We start from the raw sequence: 24613 nt of genomic DNA, 5'->3' as shown, positions 1-24613 counted from the left end.
GTCAGAGCACTGTGAATGTGGGCACATTTGACCTACTTCACAAGTGAAGCCCACAGAAGAACAAGCACTGGTTTTCTCCTTCTTCTTGGTCTGGGGTCACTCCCATCAGTGTAAGATTTTTCAGATTAGTTGTTGTTATTTATGCACAGTCTAACTAATCCTTTAAAATATCCAAGGCAGATAAACCAAGTCATTTAAACATGTGTGTAAAAACTGTATTTTTAAACCTTCCTGGGCTTTTATACCCTGTTAGAGAGAACAGTGAAGAATCAATAAGCAAAACATGAAGTAGGAGGTCAAATGAAACCCACAGCAAGTTTGCTGTGCATCTTCCACTGTGGATGATAGCAGATATGTGAAAGATGATCCATATTTGACTGAACAGGATAAGGAATAAAGAGAAACTGCCTAAGCTGTGCTGTGGCCTAAGAAGGGATTGCCTTACCAAATGTTTCCCTTCCAGAGCAGGATAAGCATTGAATTTTATCTCTCAGTAAATCTCAGCTGGAGGATGCATCTGGACATTGGATTTAATAGTCACTACAGGCAGATCTCTGCCCACTTCTTTAATCCATTTGTACTCTTATATACATCTGTTCACTTAGCACATGACTAAAAGATCAAGACATAAATAGTAATTAGACAAGTGCTAAAATATTAGCCATGATATCATCTCTCCATTCAATGCTGAAATTACAACTTTTGAAAACTTATACAAAGGGAGATGGCAGCTAATAGGCTTTCCAAACTAATGCATAGCTGTAAAACAAAGTTATTACTCTATAAAAATGGAAGATCTCGTAGGAGTGAAATCACATTACTTAGAATTTACAATATTTACAAACACTTCTTGTCTGGATATATCAGTAAATTACCAATTACTAAAATTCCATGAGCACATCAAAAATAAATTATTTGAGAACACAGTGAGGCAATACTTTTTTTATTTTCAGTGCTTTTGCACTTAATTTTTTAACTTGAAGTTATTAATTTTCTTTTAAGGAAATTAAGTAAGCTGCACTGCACAGTACTGTAAAGTAATATCCATGTTTAGTGACAGAAAATTAGTCAAGGTGTGAACCAGATACTCAGGTAAGAACTCACACATATAAACTAATTGATAAAATTTATTGGGGAGAAATACCTAATGTAATCTCTTGGCTTCATTCCAGGGTGGTCTTTTATTTATTTTATTTATATTTTCACCTTTATACAAAACTCTCCCAGGAGGGCAGATCATTGTTCTTGTAGCTGGTGGAGATATATTTAATGTAAGCAGGAACTATAGTGTGCTAAATAAGCACAAAGGATACTTCTCCACAGCTGACTGCTGGAAAATGACAGCACCTGATGGGAAGTTAGAAAAGACCAGCCTGAAGCAATATGTTGGAAGATGGAATTCAGACACCCAAGGCTTGAGACTGTCATCATGCAACGTGTCAAGCTAATAAAACAGAACCAGACTTGGCAGGCAATGAAGGTGGCAGCTCCAGGAACATCCTCAGGGGACACCACAGCTGTGGAGAAGTCACCATGGTGCACAAATGGTGAATCTTTCAAATCCATCTTTAAGTCAGAATTACTTGTTTTATGTGGCTGCTCTTCATCGAATTTAGGGGTGTAGTGAAGAGATACCTGCCTCTTCTGGGGCTCTGAGACATGCTGCCATAGTCTAAATATTTAGATTATCATTAGCTATCCCTTCCATGTAGGAATCATCTGAGTGCCCCAGGAACAGAATTTGTAGGTCTTAAAATAATGTAACCAGGAATTTATAAATTCTGCTTTATTAAACTCTTCAATTAAAACTCAGACTTTTAAACCTTTCTAAAGTACTATAACACTTTCACATCTGTACCTTATAATCTTTATACTGTTGCTCCTGTAAATTAGCATAAAAATTATGAGTAAAGATAAATTTTAGCATAAGATACTAATTTCATCAAATGGTAGGAAATGGAGATAAAACAAAATGTATGCTACCAAAAAAGAAAAACAGATTATTCAACTGTGTAAGGCTATCTGTAGTAAGCTGACTAGCTTACATGAACCAATTTACTGAGAGGGTAGACATATCTATTCTATTTTATTTATTTTTCACTTGTGTCTATTTGGAAAATTGCACAAGAATAAGTTAATGAAGTCACAAAAGTAACTGAGTCAAATACATGCCAGCAAATTAAACACAATAAAAATTTATTACTTTTAAAATGTTTTGTAGAATTAAGTCCAAATGGCTTAACTTTCTCTGGCATCCCTTGTCCTGGTATGTCTAATTCTGGTTTTCAGCATTGCCAAGGGCCCTACAACAAAACTAAACAATAGTAATCAAGTACAAAATTAGGCAGGATAACCTAGTACTTAGTATTATCTCCTACTAAAACATTTCTACATATATTTCATAATTAATAAGCATATTTTCACTTACATTACGTGTAATTAATGATATGGCAATAGAAAGTAGCATTGTTTTAACTTAAAAAAATTTAAAATTTTCCCTTAAGATTTGCCACTACATAAGATAGTCATAAAAGTTGCTCTAACTTAGTAAATTGGAATCTTTGAATGAAAACATTGCTATATTTAATTATAAAAGAGGTCCAGCAAAATTCTTTCTGTCAAGGTGCTCACTTGCTTATGGATTTTATTTATTTACTTCTGAGATACCTACTGTCTGCTGCCAAACCACATATTTATTTCAATCTGTTATCTTGAATAAAAAGTAAAAAAATTGTCAATGCCAAAGTACCTATGAAGACTCCTTGGAAATGCTGTTTCCTAGTTCATACAGTGGCAACAAAATGAGTTTTATAATGGAATTAGGTGGATGAGTTACATTATTTGGAAGATGAGACATTTAAAAATAACTATGGAGCTCAATGTTGAGTTATATATCATTTTTTCCAATAAAACTTATGAAAGGACATTTATTCTTTTATTGAAGATTGTTCAAGCAGGCTTTATTTGCATTCATTATTATTATTATTTTATTTTGCAGTAACAATAAAGTCACATAACATTGCAGCTCTATTGGTAAAAGTCTGAAAATTGATTGAAAGACAGTTTCACAACATTTATGATTTTATCTGCTACCCATGCTGATAACTATGTTTAGATATCTGAGATGTTGTTTGGGATATGTTGCATTATTTTTAGCATTTTCAGAATTTAAGTAAAAGCAGAAGAGGTATGTTTCAAGGAAAAGGAAAACAGAATCACAGAATATGCTGAGCTGAAAGGGACCCACATGGATCCCTGCACCACACCACCCCAAGAATCACACCATGTGCCTGAGAGCATTGTCCAAACATCTCTTGAAATCCATCAGACTTGGTGCTGTGAACACTCCCCTGGGGAGTCTATTCCAGTGCTCAACCCTCCTCTGGATAAAGAAACTTTTTCTAAATAAAATATATTACTTCTTATGATGAAAGATTTTGGTATGGAGGTTTGTGGATGACATATTTAAATGTCTCTGAGGCTTCTTTTGAGCTTTGGCCCTGCCCTTAGGTCAAGGCAAATTACCAAAGGTTTAGCTAGATAAGACTATCTGTTCAAACAATTGGAATCTATTGTGTTCCCACATCTAGGGAAAATCTAAAAATTCATAAGTGTGGAGTAGATCTGGTACTAACACAAGGGAAATCACAAGTGCTATATTGCTTCTCATATAAGAAACTAAAATGATTAGGAATCTCATAACCTGTGCTAAAAACTTGTCAGGGGAATAAGGTCACATTCTGATCAGATATATCAGCTGTAGGAAATGAAATAAATTAACTGCATTAGGAAATCCATAATGTGTTTGCAGACAGTACAGAATTTTATTGACAGGTGCATTAGGAAATCTATAATGTGTTTTGCAGACAGTAAAGAGTTATATTAACAGGTATATTTAAATTTAGAGAACAAAACAATATAGAAGTTAATAAGATTTTCAGATTTAGATTTGATAGGGATTTTTTTGTGAAAAATATTTTAATGTGTTTCAACTGAAGCAGGATTTTCCAGTAAAATGGAGTTAATGCCAGCAGCTCCTTCAGTTGTTTAACAACCTGTGACAAGTCTTCAGCACACACAGTATTTTAATTAGACATCATAGTAGCATGGAAATTGATCTTCTCTTGTTGACAAGTGCCAGTTAGTTTAAGGTGAAGTCCCAGCATTATTTCAGCTGGATGGGAGTAGAATTAGAGCATCAGCTCAACTCTGGCCATGAACTGTTTGTGTTCTATTACTGAAGCTAATAAGTTTCCTTCCTCAAGCATGTACTTATGCAGATGAATGGGTGAATACCAGTAACTATACACTGAGATCTTGCTTAGTAGAACTGAATATTAAATAACTGCTATTTTCTAGGTCAAACTAACAGTCATTGAGCTATATGTGATTTTGCTTCTGCAGGTGCTGAATTGCTCCTCTGCTGTCAGACAGGCAGGGGATAAAACATCCCTCAGCAACCCCTTTGATATGTCCTCAGTGCATAATAGGATTAAGCTTGTTGTCATTTAAAAACCTGAAACTGCATCTGCCTCATATATAATGTTTTGTAAATAATAGTGCTACTGAAGCTGAAACAAGGGCTGGTATGGAGAAATTTAACTAAGTCTGACAGCTACAGTGGTGCCACACAAACTGAGCAGGCAGTGGCTTATCACAAGCTGCTGGATTTTGTGTTGGGTATTTATTTTGCTGGTGGAAAGGACAAAATCAGTATCACTGTGCTCTTTCTGAACTCTTTGTGTTCTTTTGCAGGATATAGCAAACCCCACCAACACCATCCACATCAAAGAATACTATCCATTTGTGGGTTTAGGTCTGCTTTCCACCCTATTTTTATCTTTATGCATTTAAAGGGCAAAAGGACTTGCCTTAAGTGTCTAGTTTGGTATATATGATTTTAGTAATGCCACCATATTCCTGTTTCACAATTCTCCAGTAGATAAAGTACCTGAAAGTGAAAGTATGGGTTCATTTCCCTCTTTTCTGTGCAAAGATTCAACCCTCTCACTTCCCAAGAATATTTCATGCTAACAACCTACAAAATACAATACTTTTGTAGAGCTCCAGAGGCTGCACTATTTATCAGTGAGTGTGTGGAAAGCCATTTTAAGTTGCTTACTTGCAACTGCCAAAGAAATCTTTACTTGTGCACACCAGTGTTTCCTACACAATATGTGGTCAAAATACAGCTAAAGTGCACTTGACATCAGGAAGTTTAAAATTACTCCTGGGACCACCTTTTTTAAGTTACAGTGAAAGAACTTGAACATCTTAAAAGAAAGAATAAGCATTCTGATATTTGACCGGAGAGAGAAAATAGTTTCTAATATTATTATGTATTATGTCTTTATTGTTGTATGAAAGTAGATAAACATGAAAAAAACACAATAGTCATACTTAAAAAAATGGGCTGGTCAAGGACTGTGGGTTGGTCACCAACAGATAATGTGGTTTTCTGGGTAAATTAAAACTTTTGTGCTTATAATTATGTCAGAAAATAATAGAAATATTTCCCAAGACACCTCCATGCTTCTATATAACTTATAGTTAGAAATGAAAGTAGTGCAAGCAGAATAAAAACATTCAAAATGGGTGTTGGGAGGTCCTTTTCAAGATTTTTATAGGTCATTTGAATTCAAGGTAAATTTAGCTCAGACCTTTCACAATTGCTAACAGGAAATGCATTCTCAAGAGAGAATGTTCCAGAGCAGATGTGCTTTTGTCTGGGTGGAGATTTGTTTTTATCTTGAAATGGTCATCCATCCTTAAAATATCTCTAAGAAATTTACATAATTCTCTAAATTCTATTCTTGCATTTTATTCATCCGTAAGGACACTGCATGTATGCCTGTGTTAATATCTTATTCCAGTCCCGGGAAAAATAATCTTATTTTTCCAAATGGATTAAAAAGAATAAGCAGATAATCACTGGTTTCAGAAAATTTTTCTGACTTGTTTCTCTTCCAACACTGTTTTAAATTTGTTTTGAGAATGAGTTTTACAGATTTTGTTTGTTTTTAAAATTGTTATTGCTAAGGATTTTTTTTTTTAATATTTAAGAGACAATTTCAATTTAAGACAAAACACTACTTGTCACAGAACCTTTGCTTATTTATTACATGTACTATGCCTGGCTGTTAGAAGACAAAAAGCTTCTACTTTTTAAAAATCTTTCTCATTTTTACCCCATTAGAAATCCTGAAAGGAAGAGTGTATTTCACCAGCTCTTCCTAACGAAGAATATTTTGTGATTATTTGCATTATTCATATACAAGCACAAACATTCTACAGGCTGTTTTTGAAGTTTGCTATTTTCCTCTGCCAGTGGACCTGGCATGGATATTGAGTACCCTGACTTACCAAAACCAGCCTCAGCTGCAAATAACAAAGGAAGATGTATACAAAAGTAGCAGAAGAACCCTTTTTGAACCCAGAGTAGGAGAAATGCATACAGAATAGCTGTTACTAGTACATGAGTTTTTTATGGTTGACCCTAAGATGCTTCCCCAGTAATCCAACATCCCTCATTAGGCACTTTCAGGTACAAACCCAAGGGGATTGGAAGTTCACCTATGCATTTAAATTCAATACCATCTCCATTACCATATGTATATACTTAACTGCTATAAGTGGACATAATTTTCAGTTGACTTAAATAAGAAATTAAGATTTTAAAAGAAGGTTACAAGCTTTTGTAGCTCTGGCTCCAAGGAAGAGAATGTAAGGGGATGCACAATATGTGCACAACATTAAATATTCAGCTGTAATCTAGCAGGAAACATTTATCTTCCAATGTTTAGAAAAAGTAAGCACTCCTTACTAGTACTTTTATGTTCAATGGCCTGACCAAGGACATAAGTTGCTGCTTTTTTTTTTGTAATTCTCTTAGGACAGCTGATCATACTGAGTCTATCCCAGAAAACTGCACAGAAGGGTTTACATCAGTTACAAGGTCAGCTACTTTTAATTTATAGGGAAAACTTTGTGTAATAATTCTGGTCGGAGTGGTTTTTTTTCCAACAAATTAGACTCAGTACCTGGGCATCACGTAACATTATTGACTTATAAAACAAAACAACAGAATTTCTTAAAAGAAAAATCTTAATGTAATGTATTTTTAATTTAATCTACAAATAATTCCTTTTAAAATTATCTGTTCAGAGACTCTAAACAGTAGAGGACTCATTTTTCATTGTCTCCAGTGAGATGATCTGTCTGAAGAGTGCTGATTAAGATTCTTTTAAAGACCTCAACTTGCTTCAATGAGAGTCGTGATTCGTTTTTGATATGGCAGCTGCTTGTGAGTATTTATATTTCTTCCCACTTCAGCTGTATGGTACTGGAGGTTTTACACTTGCATTCAGGCATGACTTAAATGCCATTTTTCTTAGATCTTGGAAAAATTTGGAGCCTTAATGTAGAGGGATTTGAGTGAATATTTTTCAGTGAATAATTTATTCAGACAATGTTTTTCCTTAACTTCTCTGTGAATAATGATTTTAGGAATACATTTGCTTTCTCTCACTGTCCAAATAATTATTTTTGTAAAAAGATACAATCCCATGCTGTTCTTCTTCAACACACAAAGTTGTTATTCACTGGTTGAGATGTTAATTTTGCTTAATGATTTAGACCATTGATTCCCAGGACATTAAGCGTGTCTATGAGTAAAGTACTCATTGAATGCAGAAATAGATGCTAAAAAGATGAGACTTCCATGAAGTCACATTTAAATCTCGTGTAGGTCTAGTAGACACCCAATATGTCTATCAAATTACATGGCCAATTAGCTTTCCTTATAGTTTAGGCACTGATAGTTGATTGTGAGAATAGCTGTGACCACCATAAGCAATGGACCCCAAAGTCATGGGCTAAATTAGCAACACAATGGGAATTTTTTGACATTTTGCAAGGATGGTGCATAGATTAAGAGAAGTATATAGGCATATGATGTTAAAGGATGTGAAGCTGAGGTGATGGCTAGTGAGGAAGTATTGGATAGGATGGAACCTGACCACAATGGAAATTACATAGAATAAGGGGTGAAGAATGGGCTGGTTTGGCCTGGGATAGATTTAATTCTCTCCATGCAACCTTGTATAGGGATATACTTTGGGGTTGTGATGAAAACAGTGTTAATACAGAAATGTTTTTGTTAGGCCTTTTCTGCCTCTCACTTTTCTACCATTCCACCAGTAAGGAGGTTGGAGCTGCACAAGAAATTGACCCAAGTGATGCAAATGATATCCCAGACCTTATGTCAAACTCAGCATATCAAGATGCAGAAGAAATGGCATTGGAGATGGCATTTGTCTTCCCAAGTCACCATTATGTGAAATCACCTGATTTCCTGGGAATGGCTGAACACTCTACCCATGCAAAGTGAATGAATTCTTTCTTTTGTTTTGTTTGTACGCAAAGCTTTTGCTTTTTCTATTAATCTGTCTTTATCTCAACAGCATGATTTATTTTTCTTCTTTTACTTATTCTCTCACCCATCCCACTGGGGCTGAGTAAGCAAGTGGCTGAGTTTCTAGATGGGGTTAAACTGTGACAATAGCAAAGAACTGAAACAGGAAGAGGAAAGAGACAAACTACACAAACACCTGTTTTAGAAATCTAATCTTTTGTTGAAATGTTGTCCAGCATTATGAATCTCAGGTTTCTCATGCAATATGTCTGTAAAGCAGTTTATCTATTCAGTCCATACACAAGAAGGTGCTTTAAGAAAGAAGAAATCAAGCCAAGTCTTAGAAAGGTGAGGGTATATTGTAGTGGGAGCATATTGCTTTGTGAAATTATTATTTCCTCTACCTTGCTTGACAAAAGCAGAGGGATGATAAAGGTATAGTCCTTCCTTTTACTCAAATGTCTGGATCACTGATTCAGGATATTAGTACTGTTGCATTAGTTTCCTGTAAATACTATTTCTGTTAAAGAATCACTTACCTGACTACACATGGAAAATCCTTAATAAAGAGACCATTTTTACAGTACTGATGAACTTCAGGATTCCCCAGGGGAGTATGATGTCAGAATGAACAAAGCACACCAGTTTTATGCTGCTAAAACACAATATCTGAAAACCACTGCTGCTGTATATGGCACACAGGTGCTAAAAGCAGCACTTCAGAAGGTGAGCATGGTGAGATGTTGTTTGGACAATGCAACAGTGCATTCCAAGATTGGCATCCACAATTAATTCAGCACCATTGGTTGTCTAGACAAGTGTCATCATGTTTTATTTACCTCATCCAACACCACTTCTCTTTCTGAAAGCTTCTTATTTCACAGTTCACAGTTAGGCTCATTCTTTGTACTGCTCAACAAGAGCAGCAGGGCTCTGCCCTCCCACTGAGACACTCGTTTCACCCAGTGAGAAGGTGCATGCATTACTGAGAAAATGGCATGATCTGGCCCATGCATTTTAAAGATTTTCTTTCACAATGCTGTTTTATATTCATATTCTTTTGACCTTTTAGGATTAGCATTGCCTTTGAAGGAACAGAGGAGAGAATCTAGTGCATTTTCACAAAAAATTCACATTCACTGCTGTTTTTTTATACCCCGATTCTCAAGTTTTACAACTTCCCCTTTTAAAAGTTTCTCTTTTTCTGCCTCTGTTTCAAAGTAATAAACATGGTTTCTTTTTGTTCTTCTCTGACTCCCACTTACACAAAAGTAATCCCTTTCCTTGTCCACAGCCATATACATTCAAATTAAAACAGGTACAGCACATTGACCACTTATATAAATACCTTGGCTGATCTTGAGTTCTTATATTCTCATCTTCATTGTTTACTGCATTGTTCAAAGTATTGTAGAGTCCAAAATTTATGTTGAATAACAAGCCAAGCATGTTATTTGCCATTACCTGGAAGAGAAAAACAGATAGAAGAGAGACAGTATAAGGAAATTAATCACATATATAATAACTTTTTTTTTCATGTCCTAAGAAGTCAGGAACCAAATTCAAATGACCCAGATTACACCAAGAAATGCAGATCAAGGGTATTTTGTGAGTTACAGTGAAAGATAGAAAATACAACAGAGATAAGAAAAAACATTGGCATACATTTATAAATATAATCTTCAAATTGCAGTAATGTCTCTATACTGTATGATTATCCTAAGGTAAGTTTCTTTAAGAAGGAACAATTTTAAGAATTTTTTCTCCCTTCTTCTATGTACTGCAAAAATTAAACATAGACTTTGATTAAGAAATGGCAAATAAGCATTCAAAACAAATCTGAAATACTCTGCCTGTTTTTCCCCACAGCAATTAATGCATTCAATGCATAAGAATATATCAAATGATTGGTATGCATGACAGAAATCAGACAGAAGAATCTATGTCATATTATGGATGTTAATAAAATGTGCAAGATATGAACCAGATGCAGCTAGGCCAAAATATTATCTCTACATTAACATGTAAGCATTGACTGTATGTTGTATTTAAAAGTTAGGAAGACTGCTTAGCAGAGGTTCTCAATTTGTTGGTATTCTTCCTAACATCCCCTGATGATTATTTCTTTACATGACAGAGATGGAGGGCTTCTTTTCAATTCTACTGAGCCTTGTACCTCAAAACATGTCTGCAGATGTGCACCCACATGTGCACGCTTATGTAGGGCTGCATCTGTGGAAGTTCAAGGATGTATCAGACAGGCTACCATCTTTTCCACTGTTTTTACTTTTAGCTTTTCTGATATGTAGATCATGGTTTGGATTTTCAGAAACCATTGCACAGGACCTCCCTTAGGTATGGCACACTTATTAAGACTTAAATGAAGGATTAACATCAAGACACCTTGAAAAAAATCCTTCATTAAGATGAAAGGCATTTAAAACCAGAAGGATTATTCCACTATCAAATGCAACCTGTGATTTCCATGGAAATCTACTTTCAATTTCTCATTCAATTGACCAAGATTAAGCCATAACTGGTGTTTTAAAACCTATTTCTCTTACTACTTACTGGATTTTCAAATACACTTTTCTTGCTTTCTTGCATAGTTCTTGTGCTCCTTCTCTAAAAATTTCTTCAAAGCTACCAAGTGCCTGCCTTTGCTATGATGTCTACCAAAGGTCTTGACAACTGTTAGCTGGATAGAAGATTGTCTAAAAAACTAGGTCTCTTTCTTGTGAGAATTCCTATTTCCTGAATACATGCACCAGTTTCATTGAACTTCAGTCTAAAACAAAAGTGGACAACTTCTAAGAAAAAAACCTAGAAATACTATGTTGCCTAACTGCAGTGTGCTTCTGCTCAAAAATTTAATATTTTGTTCAGTAGTCTGTGACTTTGGGAGACTCCTGAGGTGAGTTCATGCAGGGCTGAGGACCCAACACTTCTTGGAGTGGTTTACCTGCAAAAAATGAGGAGGCTCAAGGACTTAAAGCCCCAGGTCCCAGCCCTGCTGCCAGCACACTAGGAGTCCATAAGGGAGGAGTATGGGGGACATGACCTTGTTCCAGTGACAAACATTTTGGTCTCAGGAACACTTACTAAGGTTTGGTTTTGTGGGAAATTTTCTAATATAATTTAGCCCCCTTAACAGTATGCTAACAAGTACTGTTTTACCATATCCTTTTTGGTTTTCTGTAGGCATCTATCCATCTTTTCTTTACCAATTTTCAGTTTCCAATCTTTTAAAGGCAGGCACCCTAATTGTCTTGTTTATACTGCTTTGAATCTTCCATTTGTAAATCATGATTTAACTCTTTTTCTTTTCAGTGCACTGGTAACTTACAGAGGAGAAAAAAAATCATAACACATGAGAATATTCCTACTAAAAAAATTATGGCAGAAAGTCTGCCTTATCCTTTAATTATATACTAACTAAAAATATAAAAATATTTAGTCATGTGTGCTTATTGCAAGATGAGATAAGAAAAGAAGGACTTTATTCCACATTTTCCCATTGCATGATCTGATGCAAGAAGTTGCAGTTTTCTCCAGAGAAAAAGTAATCATCTTGTCATTAGCACATATGAAAAATATAATCTATCACAGGGCAAATAGTCTACCACTGTGTTCTTTTCCACTTGCCTCTTAGCAGTCAATAAATTTAACTTGAAAGGGAAACTTTTACCTGTATGCATACCTTTGCTTGATGCTCAGGACAGCTTTGCAGAGCTACAATAGCTTTGAATAAATAGATACAGTCTCTTTCAGCTCATACATTTTCAACGGAATTGGAAGGTAATTTCTGCTTATGAAGCTACCTGCAGCTATATGAAGTTATACTATTAGTTACACATGACTATGCACAGAAGGGCTGGCTTCAACCTTCTGTCCCACGAGGGATCAGTAACTGAGGCATATTTACATATTTACCTGGAAAGCAAAATACCTAATTTTTGCACTATTTCTTATAAAATATTGGGTGACAATATGAAATATAAGCTCTGTACTTCACATATTCTTTTTCTTCCATAGGAAAGTATTCATCAGAAAAATAAACTTTTTTTTTCTTTTTCCTGCAGCATAGAAATTGATAAAATCTGTGCTAAGATATAAGCCTCTTTGAAGAGGACTTTGTAGTTAAAAAGATGCTAATCCTTTGACTATAGGTTCCCCTTCAGGCATAGTTTATCTGTGGTTGCAATGCTAGAAACTACATGCAGTTATCAGTGGGTGACATGAAACACATCCATAGTAATTGTGAAATACTATGCTAACTAAGGTGTTTTTTGAATAAAACTAGGCAGTTAGTGTACTTAAGATCTATTGGATTAGTCCTGCTTGTTTTTCCTATTTAATTACTTGTGAAACTGAATAAATTTTGGAAATGCTATTGTGATTAATGTGCAGAGCTGTCAGAAGAAAATAGACCCTGATTGTTCTAATTGCTCTACTGATTGGTCTTAAAATAGTGAAGCTGCTTCAAAATATTTATCATTGAGATGATAGGATGAAGAGAGTGAGGAAAGGAGGAAAGAAAACCTGTTGCTAATTAAATTTAAGCCATTCATCTAAAATAAGGATGTAAATAGGCTTTGTAAGTGGTAACTCTGTTCTTTAAGGTGCACTGAGATTTTTTCACCGTATAAAAATCTTCATGAAATATAACTGCACATCAAGCATATATATATAATATTAAAGTGGAAAATAATTCACTTCTGCTTTGCTTCTAGATAATTCCGTCTCTTCTTCCTTTTTCTGGGTGCATCCCAAATTTCAGCTATCCCAGACTGCCTGTGTTCAGAAATTCATTTCACAGAGCCACGGGAAATAGTGAGTCGAAAAGCTGTGATGATCATGATATGCTCCTGGGTTAAAGGATTCCTGCAAATGGATCCCAACTTTGCAATGACATAACTGTATTCTGTGCACACATACAAGAGTCAAGTGGTGAAAGTGAAATAATTAAAAGGCTAAATTAAAGGCTTTAATTATGTACATTATATAAACAGGTTATTCTTTTCAAGTTTTCTTATCAACTAGAAGAGTTAAATGATAGGGTAAGATGAATATTGACAGTAAAATGGACATAGTATGATAATGAAAATGTAGTTATTTGCAAAACATTAAATAGATCACAGATGTCAATGTGATGAAGTTCATCTTTTCTAAAACCGAATCATAATTTTTAACTTCTTGGGTCTATTATTAGGTAAAGATCAGAAAAACTTTGTGTGCACCTTTGTCCAAATTCTAAATGATGTTCTTACTCATGAATCACTTATTCTGTGTAATTGCATTTCACTGAGATGACAGTCTACACACAGAAGGAAGGCCCCTTTCTTTCACTTCATATAATTTTGAATATATATTTTCAGCACATTTATTTCAGTGATGCATCTATTTTTCAAGGTTTCTCAGAGATTCTAAAATATCTCTGTGCTTGGAGAAAGAACTGTTACTACTTTATTAAAGCTGGTTGTTTTTAAACTATATGCTAAGAGCTGGCTTACATTTATTAGACCTAAATATTTCACGGCAATGATTTTAATTCCTCTGAAGTGAATGCTGTACTGGAGACAAAAATTCCATCCAAGATTTGGAAAGAAAACTTGCATAATTAGTTGATTGTGAAATATCTATTCATTTGTCAGAATGAAAGAGACAAATCATCTGTGAAGCTGAAAATATATGTTTCCAGGAAAAAGGAAACATATAATGTGGAAAACCTACTTATTTTCCAACTTATTTTTATTTTACTCTCCTTAATTCACCTAGATTAGGAGAGAATCTTGTATTTCAAAGACTCATCAGTGGTACCTAACATGCTTTTGACTTATAAGAGTTTCAAATAATTGAAAAGGTGTCTCACAGACACCTGTGAACTTTGTAGTCAATCGCTTCCTGAACAAAACCCTGCTTGATAATTGATTGCTCATTTTAAGCCACCATTCTCTGGAGCTGAAAGGAGAGTCACTGCAGAATTCTTATAATTATAAAATATATTACAAACAAACTATGAAAAACAGCATTGAGTAAAATAGAGGCTTTAAGAAGAAAAAAATCTAAACAGCATCCTTCACAAATTTAATGTGAAAATGTCAGTTAATAACTATTTCATTTGCTTTGTATCACTGTATAGATTTAATTGTTCCTTTAAAGAAAATATTTAGACTCTGATTCTGAATTATTTATATAATGAGTTTTCTTTCCAAATCTAAAAAAACATTACCCCTAAAAGCCCAAAAGGATTGTTGCTGCCAATGTTCAGCTGATATTAAGCTGCACAGTACTTAGAGTCAGTGGGCATTTGCATTTTGACAGTAAAATGTCCTCAGGGAAGTAAACCTCTGTTTCCAAATATGCATATCCATGCTCTCTAAATTTGATACTTATTAGTAAGAAAGGCCTTGGGCAATGTGAGTAAGTGTATGTGCATCGAAATCCACTGTGCTTATGATGAGAGTCCTATTACACTAGCAAAGTAAAAATTTGCATTTTCGAGCAAGCTACTCATGCAAGGACCAAATTATGCAACACAGAGGATTAAATCCATCTGGACTATGTCGTTTTTAAACTGGGGGCCTATCCCCAAGGCTGGGACTAACATTGCCACAAATGCAGTGTATCCAGACATCTTACTCTCACTAACTTATAGAGAGCTTTAATGTAAGTATTTAGAGCAAAATGTTTAATTTCAGATAGGAGCACAAAGGTGGAATGGGAAATATTTGTGTTGTGTTGCTTTAGAACAGCTAATGAAACAGCAACTAAAAGACAGAAATAACAATAAAAAATATTGTTTCAAGTGCCCTCAGATATCAAAACAATGTTATTGGAGGTATTCTGATTAAATAGTTAATTAGATGAGTTAAATATTACAGGATTTTTTCAGAAGAGCCAGTGGACATCCACTGCTGGAAGACACTTATGAAGCAGCAACACTGCTTAACTGGAAGCTTCACCCCAGTTATGTCTGAATTACTGAGCTGGATAAACCCTCCTTTTCAGCTCCTAAGGTGTCTGACACATTGATCTCTTCTGACTGCCTGTCTGAAATGCTCAGAAATACCACTGGCTACCATTTCAACAACTTTTTGCTAATCCAGCCTACAGTGCTAAATTCTACAGAATAAATTTTTCATTGATATTACTGCAAGTCAATGAAAAGACTGGAGGACAGTCTATCTGGAGAACATGGAAAGAGGTTTAAATCTTTCCCTGTTTCTAGCATATTTTATATTCTCTTGAGAAAATCAGTCTGTTAAACTAAAAATTAAAAAAAAATTACAACTAAAATTAAATAGTAGATACTCTCAAGAGTACATATTTCACTTTATTCTTCCTCCAACAATAAGTGGTGATATGAATTTTATTTTCTACCTTCAGAGCACTTAGGGTGATTTATTTAGTGCAAGTTAAACTGTGAATCTTGCTTAAACACACTTTTGATGCCTCAGTCTCCATAATTTGCACCAAATGGGTGATTTTTGTTAAGAAACAAAGAGCTGATATTAGCATCCCTTTGAAAGATTGCATACCACTGAGACATCATTATAATGGTTAAAATGTTTCAAGAGTAAGCATAAATAATGCAAAAAGCATTGATCAAAATCTGATCTAATTTCACCAAAGGATAGCTTAAAAACTACAGATAAAGGTTCATTATTAAACTTACATATTTCTACTATCTTGCTGAACATTTTCTTAAGGCCTCTCTCTACACAGCTTATCCTTGCATCTTCAGCATTCTTACATTCTTCCATTCTGAGTTTTGTGGTCAAACATCTTTTGAGAGTTTTTTGCCTTCTCTGTTTCCCACATATGTTCAAGTGAAAAATACAGGAACTTTTTTTTCACTACATTTTATCCTACCTCACCTGTGGATCTGAAGCTATTACTTAGCACTTTAACAGTAGATATGAAAGTGTGTTACAGAGCAGGTTAGCATTGTTTCATAGATCAGAGCTTGAAAGGTCATCCAGCTGAGTCTGCACATCCAAGGCAGAACCAGCTATAACTAACCCACCCAAGACACATATTCATCTCACCTGTTCTAAAATACCTTCAGTGATGGAGAGTCCATACCTTCCCAGACAACCTACTCAATTGCAGATCTGTCTTCAAAGCTGCCATTCTTTTTAGCTGCCTCCCACAGACATTTTTGATGAACTCCAAGTCCATTACTTCTTACTCTGTCCCCAGGGGGAAAAAAAAAAAATTCTTATTCTCTTTCAGCTCCCCTTTACATATTAGAAGATTATCATATCTCACCCTAGTTTTTTTCCGTAAAGACTAAGCAACTCCAATTTTTCCAGTGATTTCTATTTATCACCTCTATTACTCTTCTGTATACTGTCTCCAAATGGAAAATATCCCTCTTTAAGCACAATCTGGAGCTTGATCTTCCAGTAAGCTACTGATGCTAATGGGTGGAATGAACAGGATAGTTAATATGTTTCACAGACTTCTTCTACTTGTACACGAGGAATACTTATATGGAAAAGTCACATTATTAACTAAATTGGAATAATATATAGATCATTTGCTTGTCTGCTTTAAGGCTGAGCTGGAAAGGAGAAATCTGTTGGAGATCTGATCCCATCTGTTGCTGTGCATTAGGTTTAAAGGCAGGTCATTCCCTTTTGTTTCCCTTTAGGTACTGAGGAAAGAAAACACTGATATTTTCCTTTGATGGGATATAAAACTGAAAAATATATTGTGCCCACAGAACACCTATTAAATATTCCTTTTAAATCATTAAGAGAAAATAAATTCAAATAATTAGGACTCAATTGGAGTTTCATCTAAACAACTATAAAGATAAAACAAAGAGAGGGGCCTAGGGCTCAAAATCGGGAAGTGATTTCAGTAAGATCAATTCAAAATTACAGCAATCCTGTCTCAGCTGGTAATTTCATTGGCTGGATCTCCTCCTTTCCCAGATGATTAAGAGTATAATAAATACATAATCAACTATGATGAAGTGAGATACATTGTTTAATTACATTATAATGAAGATCTCATTAGGTCTATCTGAGAAGGAACACATTTTGTTCTTTTGTTTTCTTCTTGAAGTTTGAAACCATGTTTTTCTCTGCCAACATTTCAAAAGCTTTTCTTTTTAGTCAAAAGTTAAGGAACTTTTTTTTTTTTTTTGCTTGAAAGGTGAGTTTCTCATTATTCTAAGACCTAGCCCTGTATGAAACATATAGTAATAATTCCATAAGCAGCCACCTTGATTTCTTAGAGCTCAAAGTCATTAAGCTCTAGAAAGTGAGAGGCCACAATGCTGGAAGCAAAAGAAACACATGAAAACACAATGGAATGTTGATATAAAACTCCCCCAAATAACTCACAAATAAGGAAATAAGTTTGAATTTATCTTGTCCATTGGTGATACAAAATTTTTGTGCATTTCTATTCAAAACATTCAAATAATCTGCATTTTACTAGATTCTAAAAAATCGTGTTCTTATAAGATTAATTGTTCATTATACAAACACTGCCTTCTATAGGTACCACATTTTAGAAATCAATTACAACAAATGGATTTTTACAGTGAGTTTCAATTTGAAAGATTACTTCTGATCATCTGCATAAAAGAATTCGCTAAAGTACCCTGCATTATGCAAAATACATCTTAATTTTGTAGCTAAAATTGCATTTAAATCCTTAGAGAAATACAGATTTCTTTGTTTACTAGCAAATATTCAGATTTCTGCATTTAGATAGACCCCAGGTTTCCCCAGCCCTTGTATCAATTGTGAATCATCAATTTGTAGCTGCTTTAGCCTCAGAAGTCCAAAGTTGGAAGTTCATTGAACATAATTCTATTTTTCAGGCTAAACTTGAATCCATTTTCAAAAGATAAACCCCCCAGATTTACTTGCAGATTAGTAATCATGGCAGTTAATTAATTATAATTATGCTCTATCAGTTAATAATAAGTATTCAGTTTGTGCTGCAGGCAGGTCACTGGCATTCAGTGATACTATTAAATGGTTGACACTAATCACCTGGAACTCTCATTTCCACACAATAATGATAGAATTTTCCCTCTAAGTCAAGGGATATTGAAGTTTAGTGATAGGAACTTGCATTTGTGAATAAAATTAAAAGACACCAGCCTGAGAATCACAATAGGCAACTGTGCTGCTGTTCAAGATCAGAACTAAATACCCCATGAGAGTTTATAGCTGCCAGTGACAGAAGGATAAAGTCAGTGTTCTCATGCTTGAATTTTTTATTTAGACCATTTGGATGTGTTTTAAAGTGTTACTTGCAGAACCTCAGCATAACATGCCTTCAGATCACTCCTCAATAACACTCCCACCTTTGGCTGACTCATTAAACGAATTTTGTATCATATTAATTACAGATTTAAGCAATGAAATGTTTTTATTTCAAAGGGTCATGATTTTTCATTTCAAGCTGAGTGAAACCTATAGCTGTGAGAACTAATGGAAATTTAGCAAGACTTGATAAAATGCATTCATGATTTGCCAATGTTGTCTTTATATTTAAAGCAAAGGAATTACATGGTTGAGTCTCTTTAGAACCAAAGTAATAAGTTATTAATCTTTGAAACAAGTCTTATAGGAAAAAAAAAAAAAAAGAAAGAGATGCTTTGATTTTCTGTTTCTTTCCACTTCATTTTTTTACTCTAGGCTTCTCTCATATTCTAAACAAAAGGTGGTAAGTGCAATTTCCATCTGTGAGCTGTAGCTCATGAAAGGTCAAAGAACTTACTCAGACTATCAGTTATTCATGATCAGACTTAATAAGAGGGAAAACAAAAAAGGAAACCTCCAAATTATCATGATTTTTATTTTAATTTTTCAATTGTGATACAATATGAAGATCAAGAACAATGTTATTAGCATAAGCTGTTAAATGAGTCTCTCTTACTGCATTTTTCTTTGGGCAGGTAAAAGGTTCTCATGTACCTGGGGCTGGGATTTTCTGGGATCATCAACTTGTTTTGAGATGTCTGGCAACTGCCAGTGTCACATACAGGGCACAGTTTATAAATGTTATCCTCATGAAGCATGGAAAAAAATCTCCTATTCTTCTACCATCAGCCTTTACTGAGCCTTGCAGTTTTTGTAAAATATTAAACACCCAGTTTGGGCACAGGTAATAATAAAAATAGTTTTAAAATAATAAGATGTGTTATGCATATATGGCACTCATCAAGATTATAAGCTTATAAATCTATAAAGCTTAAACATTTAAATAGGAAAAAAACTTATTGAGCTTTCTAATATTGTTCCTATTTCTAAGTTAAACAAGCAATTTGCTTATATATTTTCTTGTCACACCTAAATAACTCATCTTCATGTGGAGTCATCCTCCCTTCTCTCAGTTTCAGTTACACATTTAATTTTTCATGGCAGCTGTAAGAAATCTTCAGGGAGAAGAGAATTCTTCCTCTCTTGCAATCAGTTTATTTTTGTTTTGGACAGGTTTCTCTTACTTGATGTTGACAACTGTTTTTTTTTTTTCTCCTGTGCCATTTTATGTTGCAATCTATATAAATTCTTTTTAAAAATGCAACCTACCATATGCTCAAAAAAACCACTGAAAACATGTTAATGAATTCTGAGCCTGGATTTTGCATGAACTGAGTTCACTCTATGCACTTCTTATTTAAATTTTTATTCCTAATCACTTGCTAAAATGACTGGAAAAGACATCTTGGGTCATCTATTTCAATCTCTTTGCACATGACAGACTTTTTTCACTGCTAAGTCTGTCTTCTGGAGGTGTGTAGTGGGTGAACACATAAACACATATAATATATACACAAGTATAAATACTTTTTGAATTTAAAGTAGTCCTCTGAAAACTTTCTCTCTGGGCATCTTTTAATTGCCATTTTTTTCTTAATGCTACAAATAAATTATAGAATTATATGTAGGTATCTTTTTTTTTTATCCATTCCAAGTCCAGTTATACTCCTTCTGCACTGTATCCAAACCACCTCTCACCTTTAAAAAATGATGCTCAAACAGGATTCTAAGGTATAGAATGCAACTCAATCTTCTCTTACATAAACAGGACTTTCCTTTCCTTCCTCCTCAGCTCCATAAACTACTGTCCTTTAATCACCTAACAGGGAAAACTTGTGACCTATCTGAGATCAACCTGGTCATGAGGCTGCTGAGTTACTCTGAACAATCAGTCCCTATCCTCAGCTTGCAAAGGTGAATGAGGGAGCCCTCCTCACAGAAATGGTTGTCACAAATTCTTGAATAAATACATCCATGAATGCCTTTGGTAGATAACCAGAGTAAGTCAGGAAGAGGTTTGTAAGGTTTCCCATTATCAGGAATGGCCAAAATTCTTATTAAAGATTATATTATAAGCTTGGCAGGTCCAAAAGGCACTTTTACAGACACTAGATATCTTATAGAGAATACGACTGTGGGTGGGCATTCAGCTGCCTGGGACTCTGATTTCATCTCCCCAGATTTCTACACATTTCAAATGTTAATGACTGAAAGTAATAAAACTACTTAACAAGTGTAATTTTCATGTACTGTCTTGGACGAGGAGAGTAACCTGTTCTATTAATCCTTTACTGAAATGCAAGTTTTTCTCAGCTGTAGGATAGTGCAGCTTCAGAAAAGATAATATTATTAAAAGAATACTCTTCTAATAATTGCAGTACTCACAGACTACCTGACTCAATGAGATCACTACTCACAGTTCAGGAGATTTAATTCTCTTGCATTTTCAGTCCCTTTTCTGAGCCTTTTATAAGCTGTGAACTCTATTAAAAAAGGATCCATTCGATAAATTATGCAAATAGAGGTATCATAAAGGAGCTCACTTAAAATTGCATTACAAACTGTAATATAGGAATTTTTTAACTAGAGAAATTTTTATTTGTAAGTTAACTACTCCAGTCATATATTGTTTGAAGCATAACCTTTTTTTTTTTCTTTTAAAACGAAATATTAGAAATTTGAAAATTACACTCCTAATAATAGTACTGTTCTCTATCAGGATAATGCAATAGTCAAGATTGATTATTTAACTCCAAAAGTAATTTAGTATTTAATCTAACACATGTCAAATTTGAGATGCTTTCATTGGTTTGTTGCTCAACCTCAAGCTTGAAGCCAAAGATATCCCCTGAAATCCCAGAATCACAGGCTGAAGTTGGAGGATGCCTTCTGGGGACCAGCTGATTCAACACCCTGCTTAAGCAGGGACAGCCAGAGCTGCTTGCCCAGGACCATTCTGGACAATCTGTTCCAGGGATCAGTAAAAATGTTTTTCCTGAAGTTCAGCACCAAGTGAGGCTCATTTTCTCCGTTCTTGTCACTGGACACCACAGAAAAGAGTCTGGCTCCCTCTTCAAACTCTCCCTTCAGGAGTTTGTACACTTCCATCAGATCCCATAGATCCTCAACTCTCTCAGTCTTTCATTAGATTGGAGATATTCCAGTCCCTCAATCTTTTTAGTGGCTCTTTCTTGGGTCTGCTGAAGTAGGTCCATTCTCTGACTCAAGGACTGGACTCAGTGCCACACTAATGCTTAGTAGAGGATCACCTCCCTTGACATGCTGGCAATGCTATTTCTAATGCAAAATTAAATTCCTTCATTGTTGCATAACAAAAGAAAAATAATTCAGATAATGAAAGGCACCCTCAGAGGACTTTGTTTCATGTGTAAGATTTCTTTAAATTAAAAAAATAACATTTAAGCAAAAATATGATGGTTTTCTTTTTTTCACTTATTTTCATTTATGAACAAATGATTTAAACATACAGTTTTGGAATGCTTCTAATGAAGAAAATCACTTTTTCTTTTTATGTATTATGAAAAAAAGTCTAGTCACAAACTATGACTTCTAGCTCTAAATCACCTTTTTCAGATAACAAAGAAATGCTGATATATGAAAGTAAAATATTAATTTCTATGTCCAACATAATGTATTGCCTAACAGTTGCAAATGTGTTGTGCTTACTACCACACTATTTTCCCTTTTCCTTCCAATCTCCTCAGCCTCTGCAGGTGGTTTAGTTTACAATTATTCTCTTAGCTCTTGTGTTGGTTTCTTTGGAACATGGGCAGAACACACCTTCTCAGCAGCAGTTGATCAAGTTTTACTGAAAAAAAATGTGAAAATACTGAAAAAAATGGGACTGCATACTGTGGCTCCTTGCATACACTTGGTGTTCTTTCTGGTTTTGTGCAAAATTATATAAGTTTAAAAATTCACCATGCAAATCCAAGTTAAATTATTAAATGTAATTTTTAAAGCTTATATTCTTTGAGCAATTGTATAGAGAATGAAACTTTATTTTGTGATGATTTCTTACCCTTCACAACATTTTTTCCTCATCAAAGCAAATAAAATATCATTTGGAAAGTATTCAAAATAAAGGATCTCTTTATTTTTTCAATGATTTTAAAATTATTTTTTAATTAAATTTTATTTAATTTGTATTTTTTAATATTAAAAAGGTGCCATCAGTTTGGAGAGAATAAAAAATAAATGAAGTGTTCTATATGGTGTTCAGTAATGACTTCTGATGAGAAATAAATTCACACACTTGTCAATCTCTTGATTAATGCATTGGTTGAGGATAGAGGAAATGCAAATTCAGGTATCTGATCTTGGATCTGAAGAGTCTGATATAAGAAATTCTTCAGCTCAGGAAAAGTGACATCAGAGTAGTTCAATACTCAGGATGAATGTTTGGGTCCTCTGTCAAATAAAACATGGTAATTTCTTTCTTATAATTCAATTGAAATTTCTAAAAATCAATAGCATCTTTCAAAGACTGGAATTTTGACTTGATTACAAATGCTCTGATGTGGTTTTTTTTCCTTTTAGATTGTGGTTGTGCTATTCTTCCTCCTATAAGAACACAGATCAATTCCTCTCAGAATACTATGGAAGAACACCCCTCTCATAGCCAGAGTCATGTTAATTTCTGAGTGAACAAAAGGAGGATTTATTGGAGTTTTACAGAATATAGAAAAATAAAACAAAAAATTAAAAAGCTGAATTGTGCCTTTGAATGGGGCAGAAACTTCTTTTATGCAGCCTAAGACATTGTGTAGCTAAACCTTTATCCAATGGAGCTCAAAGTTTTAGTGACAATAATTGGATGAGTAGAAATGGGAGTGAAATTAAACCCTTCCTTTCCAGCACCTTCCATCTTTCCACAAAATGATAAAGGACAAGCTGCAAAACTGGAATTGTAATTCATTATTTTTCTTCCTCAAGCATTGATCTTTTGCTTACCAATTTTGTTACAAATTTTGGGATCCCCATCCCATCCCACCTTATTCCTAACACTAAGATATAATCAAACTAGAGAATACTGTGGATATTTTCAGGAAATTCCATCAAGTGAAATCTAGAAGAGCAAATTGTGAAAGAATTGAAGACAAATGTGAAAGATCTATATATATGTAAGACACTCTTGGGTAAAACACGGACCAGATAAGGTCCTGAGGTCCCTTTCAACTATAAAATTTGAAAAGAAAATTAAGTTACTGATTCTTTCTTGCTTTTCAATGTTGTTATTTCTTTTTCAATATGAGCAAAACTATATCTTCTCAGCAAGATATGAAAACCTGAACTGTTTGAAAACAAAAGCATAAAATTTCAACCTTTTAACATAGAAAATTAGATTTCTTGCTGATATATTAATCAGTCCTTTTTTATTCTGGATAAGGGCTGCTGGGCTGATGAATAAGTGAACTTTTATGTACCTCAGTAACCTGTCTGTTTGGTAACAAGCTGTCAATGCCTTTCATTGAGCATTTGCACATCCAAAAGCTGTCCTCAGTGTTCTGTTTGCCTGTAGTCTGTCCAAATGAAATCATTCTATATCATCAAAGAGAAATTAATTAATTAATTTCCTACCTTTACACATTGCAAATTCAAAAAGAGGCAGCTCTTCTCCATCCAGTTTTTCTTTCCCTGAATCCTGTCTCTGCAGTCCTTGCTCAACTCACCTTGATGTTTTGCTGAAGCTTTTGTAACTTCATTTCAGAAGCTCAGCAAAAATGCTTACAAAACTGTAAACCAACTGTAGCTTATCAGCATTTTGCCAGGCTGATAAATAGAATTGGCTCAGCAAGGTGTCCTCAAATCCATGTAGCACAAGGGAGGGGAGGATTCAGACAAGAGCAAGGGAATGAACAGTGAAATTGTCACTTTTGCTGCT

This window comes from Oenanthe melanoleuca, chromosome 1A (assembly GCF_029582105.1).
Source record: "Oenanthe melanoleuca isolate GR-GAL-2019-014 chromosome 1A, OMel1.0, whole genome shotgun sequence".
NCBI classification, from domain to species: Eukaryota; Metazoa; Chordata; class Aves; order Passeriformes; family Muscicapidae; genus Oenanthe; species Oenanthe melanoleuca.
The sequence above is the reverse complement of the archived record's forward strand: the minus strand, read 5'-3'. Positions refer to the sequence as shown.